Raw genomic sequence first — 6241 nt, forward strand, 5'->3', positions numbered from 1 at the left:
GTCACCTTAATTTCAGTGCTGATCCAAAAAAATTTCCATCCTTCTTTCTTTCCTAGGGTATCGCTATCAAGGCAGTTTTCGTATTCAGGAAAATGTACGCCGTGTTGCATACTTTGCTTGAAATTCTTAGAACAGGTGTGTTTTTGCTAGTTTGGTTATTATTCATCCTTGAAGGTGCATGATTACGGTTCTTGTCTGCGTACTGTTTATCAAAATGCCTATTTCTGCAAGGGAGTAGCAGACGTTGGGCAGTTAGCCATGGCAGTAATTGCTTGTTTCGCGCTCTCATCTGTGTCTCCTGTGTTACCTCCCGGTCATAGTCAATATAATAGAGCTATCTTGAAGTAAGTTTGCAGTTTTTTGTTTTTGAATATAGCTACTTGGTTTCAACTACCGCTACCATGGCAAACTTCCAGAGAATAGGTCGGATGTATTTTAAAAACAATAAATCTCAAGCAAGGCGAATAATTACGACACGCTGACTCACATATTTCACCAGAAGCATAGCTTTAGATCAATAGTCTACACTCTTAGAAAAAAAGGTTAGTAAGAAGCTAGTAAATGCAGCAGTTACTAACTTCGAATAGGTTTTACTACCTTTTTACTAACCTTGAACTAACTCGCAACTTTTTGAGGTAGTAACGGCTCCCATTACTAACAAGTGAGTTTCTGCTAGTAGTTTTGACGAGTTAAATGCTAGAATCCCTGGGCAACTTTACCATAGTATCTTGCTAGCGTAATTTTACCAATATTTTCAGAAATTCATGTTTTGGCTGTTCTTGCCAGTCATACATTAAAACTTATTATTCCGGAATTAACGAGATACATTACTTTCAATCATTTAATGGCGGTCGTTTTATTTATTTATTTTTTTTTTTGAAGTCAATGTTTTTGTGCACTCTTCAAGCTAAAGAAAAACATTACAGAATTTGAGTTTTCTTGCCCCATGCGAGCTCCTGACAGCGCAATGCGGTGACAAAAAAAGTCAGAGCGACACTTAGCTCTTTCAGGAAAAGCCTGCAGTATAGTGAACTGGGACGCTTTGTGGGAACGACCTGCAGTCAGTCACGGACAAACGCTCAAGTGCGGATGGCGTCATTTTAGAAGCAACACATTTTTTAAGAAAATTGAAAATAATTTGTATTCACGTTGCATAGGACAAGGTTTTTGCGTCCACTGCTGCTGTTTTGTTCATCTTAACATTGTGCTTTCCACCAGTGCAACAGAAATGCACAACGACCCGAAATCAATACCTTTCCACCTCGCATGTAGTTGCCTGCAATCAACATTTATTCCATTTTCTTTACGTATGGTCCAAGCATAAACACCCTGTAAGCAAAACACACACACACACACACACACACACACACACACACACACACACACACACACACACACGCGCGCACACACGCACGCACGCACGCACGCACGCACACACACACACACACACACACACACACACACACACACACACACACACACACACACACACACACACACACACACACACACACACACACACACACACACACACACACACACACACACACACACACACACACACACACACACACACACACACACACACACACACACACACACACACACACACACACTGGGCCCGTAATCAGGTATGCCACGTGCGCTGGGACCCAGAGGCACTGGTTTTTATTACCTCAGCCCGCCAGCTTTGTGCTTAATTATGGCTCTAGACGAGACTATACGCTGCCTTTCAAAAAAAAAAAAAAAACATTTATCGCCAAACCAGCCAAACTGCCTTTCGAAACCGAAAGTCCCTCTAGGAAGCGGCCGCCAGTAAAAAGAAGCCAGAAAAGCCATCGATAAGTCAATCCGATCCGATCCGAAGCCGCCAGCGGCAAAAAGTTGCAACGGCGCCATGCTAGGGTCCCTAGAAATATCATGCTGCCTTTGTGTCGTGCGGTGTGATTGTGAACGCTATTTTCTTACGCAATGCTGCTTTTTTGTTCTGTGGTTCTTGGAATGGGTCGCAGAGTTGATATTTGACATGTGCACTTTGATAGACGTTCTCAAGTACGTGATGTAGTGATAAATAGGTTCTGTGCCGCACACCGCTTGCACCGCGCAGTGGCAACGCCGGCATCAACGCGGAAGAAGGAAATGGACTGGCGTGATTGTTTGCAAATGTGACTACACTGCTTGAAATTATTTTTATTTAATATTGCTATTGAATGAAGTACGCGTTGTTAATACTGTTGCGTGTGGTCTCAAAATTCCTTCGTAATACAAGCTACGAACTCGACCCAGCCTGCCTTATTGTGAGGGCGAGCCAGTCACTCTTCGGAACAAGAAGCGTGAACGTTTGGGCGAGTTGGTCAGACATACTTGACATGAACGGCGCGGCAGAAAGATTTGGCGCTTGTCCGTGTGTGTTCTCTGTCTTCGTCTCTTCCTGCCGCGCCGTTCAAGTCAACTCTTCAAAAGCCGTCGCTTTTATATGTATGCTCGTCCCTAACGCGAAGCCGTTACGATATGAGTAGTGTTCTGAAACTTTATCGGAACCGTCATGGAAAATTTGCCGCCTCGACCGGTTCCGATAAAGTTGCAGAATACTGTATAATGTTATGGTGTATATTTCTAGATATAGTTGTAGCTGCAGTGTATTAGATGCACGACCGGCTTCGCGGTTGTGATCAGCAGCCCGAACGAGTTTTCAATCTCTTTAAAAGCGCCTTTTTTTTCTAACTGTGAGTGCATTAATACGATGAGTACAACCAGCGCGCAAGAAACAGGTTGTTGCTGTGGCGCATATCTCACAGTGGTCGCTGCATTTAGTTTTGGTGCTTGTATGCTTGAACAAAAATAATCTAAATCATGGCTGTCGCCAAGGTACAAACTCATGTAGTACTACAGTAGTAGAATGACGATTAGAAAGAATTATTTCAGTGACTACATGTAGTAAAATGTACATGTCAAGAATAATTGCTTTCAATACTACATAGTCTTGTATTTTTGACGAATTATATGTATCATAGTGTTCACAACAGAGGCAGAAATGAGCTTTCAGTGGGCTGTTGCATTCTTTGGTACTTTGTGTCGTGGCTTTTCATGGAAGTGTTGAAATGATGCAGTAGTAAACAGTTTCAAACGAGAAATGAAAAAGTCGTTTTACCTTTCTTAATGCTATGTCCGCTATGGTTCGAGGTAATTTGACTTTAAAGGCCTTTATTTGTGTAGAATTCGTTGGTTGCCTTACACATTGTACACACATTTCTCAATACACCAGCAGTGAAATTAGTTTTGTGCTATTGCTAGCATTTCGGAAGAAAAAAGTTTGACCGACATCACGGCATAAGCAGCTCTTCTCTGCATGCACATTTTTTGCAACTTTTAGATCACCCAGGATTGAGATATGCAGGCCCTGATAAACATATTTTATGTGCTCAGAGTAAAAAGAAGAAAAAGTGCAGAATGTTAATCATATTTCTGATTGCGTGCGAAAGTCACGACTTAGAAAAAAAAATTAAGAGGTGCCACAAATCTAAAAGGAGGCTGTTTTAATTATTTTTTCACTGCGGCTGTAAGGCAAACCTACATAAGAATTGCAGAATATACAACCACTTAGATGGTAAAATGTTTACAATTTTCTTTTTTTTTTTGTCATGTATGGAATGCGACACATTAAACACGGTCCCAAATTTGGCGCATTCAAGCATAGTAGTCTTATTCAGTAATTAAAGGAAGAAACACCGTTCCTAATTTTTCTTATAATTTAAGAATCAAGTTTCTAGGAGGAGATGAAAATGAATATGAGACAATATGTTGCATTGTACTGTTTCCAGCAATGTTATCAAAGCTGAAACTTGTTTTTTCTCTCATTGGGAGAACAGCCTAAACTGATGGCACAAAAGCAGCAAATAGGCTCCCCGCTCCGCAAAACATTGCCCATAAGCTAACCCTGTGATCTTGGCCATAAAGGAAAAGCATGCCTGATCACGTTATTGTGAGCCAATGCTGATCTGTGACGTACGCAGGGTGGCGGCATCACTATCCGTGAGTGTGCATAGACGCTCGTAGCACCGCCTTAGGAATTCAGTTGGAAAGGACAGTTTTCAGTACCTTTTTTTTGCAGTGCATCAACGATGGCCTTCGCATCCCCAGTTCCTTGCTTTGTCTTTTTGCTGTTGACATACTTGCTTTATTTTTCTTTTGTAATAGGCGTTTATTCATAAAATACATGTTGGTATCTTTTTGCCCCTATTAGGTAAATTTATTTGTTTCTTCGTGGCTGTGCTAGAGCAGTCATTTCCACATTATTTATTAGTTTACTGTTCAGTTTTGCAAGTCAGAAGTCATACTAGATAAGGAAATCAGGTTCTGTTGCTTGAGAAATTTGAACAGAGCTTAAATAGAATGGGGACGTGTGAAACATGCGACAAGATCATGTTGAAGTGATTTAAAAATATTCGCTTTGAAATGACATCATACACACCTTTTTTTTTTTTTTTGCTCTAGAATGCACTTAGCTATGCTAAATGAGGAAACTTGCCATAGTTGCAGTCTGAAGGTTGGAAATTTCAAAACAGTTGTGTTTATGCATTCATATGGGTGTCACTTTAAGCTGCTGCTTGCTCCCACAAATGGCTTGTACCACTGCATACTGCTTATGTAACAATCCGACAATTGCTCATAATGATATAATTACATATGCAATCTCCTCACAGTACAGGTCTCAGTCTTGACACAACGGTAAACCTTTAGCAAAGGGCATTGTGTTCGCTACTCACGCACCTCCATTTAAACACTTGCAATGATGCTTGAGAAGTTGCATGTTTCACCTTTGATAACATTGTTGGAAATAGAATAACGCAATGTGTTCTCTTGAACTCTTTTTTTTTTTTCCATCACCTCCATGAGTAATTTATGGGCTGATGAGGTGGTTTTTCTTTGAGTTTTGAAGGAATATACTCTGTTCAAACATGCCATAATTGGGAAAATGTTTCACGTGTTTTCATTTTATTCATAACAGAAACATTCCTACTCCTTTTAAGCACCAATTTTCTTATCTATTCTGTACCTTTAAAGTAGGTGCACCTCACACTCGTGGAGAAAAAATAGGCTCTTTTGAATCATGACCTTATTATCTTTAGGGAAACTGGAAAGGCTCTCCTATACAAACGAGAAGCACACCATGCAGGCTGGTTACTTTTGGCAAACAGTACAAGGCATTGAGGCTGAAGTCCAGTACTTTTTTAATTATGCTTTGAGCACTCGTCTTAAAGCTGTTTGCCCAGAATCCTTATGATTGTAGCTACTTAATATACAGCTGTGTCTCTTTTCATTACCAGGAAAGGAGTTGTGTGCTCGGTCTCACTTGTCGGTTTTTCTCTCTTTATATACCCAGTTACCTGAGCACTTCAGACTGGCCGATGCCTGGAGCCTACCTGCTACTCACCTACACCCCACAGCACAAACGAGGAACACACTAAATCATCTACCAGCAAGCACACTGCAGTGCTTTGCTACTGAATGGTGGAACTTTTGCCTCTGCATGGTTGTGAAAGAATTGAAAGCCACATTTCCGGGTGAGGCCAGTAAGTATAAATTTGTTATAAATTCATTTATGAAGTTCTAATTTCATTACTTTCAATGTTGCATTTTAGGACACCTACCCAGCATTGGAGCACGTCCGGATGAACCCTGATGACGCCGACGCAATATATGCTGGGTTTGAAGATATCAAGGTCGAATGCTGGACGTCATCGTGGGACGCACGCATGCCATTGAGAGCTACTGGATATATAATGTCAGGCATTCAACGCGCAACGAAAACGTTTGCGCAGTGCTAGAGCATTTATGCAGCCTAAGAAGCTCATCGCCACTATGCCCATTAGCTCTCAGGGCGATTTCTGCCATTAAAAATGGCATAGCCACACTGCCTTTAAATACGAATAAAGTGAGTATTTGTTGTCCAGAAATTTTGTCGTCATCATTGCTTGAAGACTGGTGCGAACAAGGTAAAATCAGTTAGCATCTTGCTTGTAGATCAGCTCAATGTTGCACCGAACTTGAAGCCAATTACAATTTACCACATATTACGAATAATACAATTATTTTTATTTACGAAATCTTCATTAAGGTATTCAATATTTTCAGAAATAATTTACCTATCGAGGCATATATTGGCTCCATACAGGTAGCAATTGATACCAGGTTTCTGCCGCAGTAAGCACTACGACCTATGTAGTGAGAACCTCTAGGC

At 40.9% G+C, this 6241-nt stretch overlaps 1 long non-coding RNA gene across 1 annotated transcript; it reads left to right on the forward strand.

Annotated features, from left to right (window-relative positions):
- The first annotated feature begins 2015 nt into the window (after positions 1–2015).
- On the forward strand, positions 2016–5664 carry LOC146199433 (uncharacterized). Its single transcript, XR_014704751.1, has 3 exons — positions 2016–2165; positions 5384–5573; positions 5643–5664. It is a non-coding gene; the product is annotated as an uncharacterized LOC146199433 (long non-coding RNA).
- The last annotated feature ends 577 nt before the right edge of the window (positions 5665–6241 follow it).

Source organism: Amblyomma maculatum, chromosome 2 (assembly GCF_055883805.1).
Source record: "Amblyomma maculatum isolate TAMU_Amacu chromosome 2, ASM5588380v1, whole genome shotgun sequence".
Taxonomy (NCBI): Eukaryota; Metazoa; Arthropoda; class Arachnida; order Ixodida; family Ixodidae; genus Amblyomma; species Amblyomma maculatum.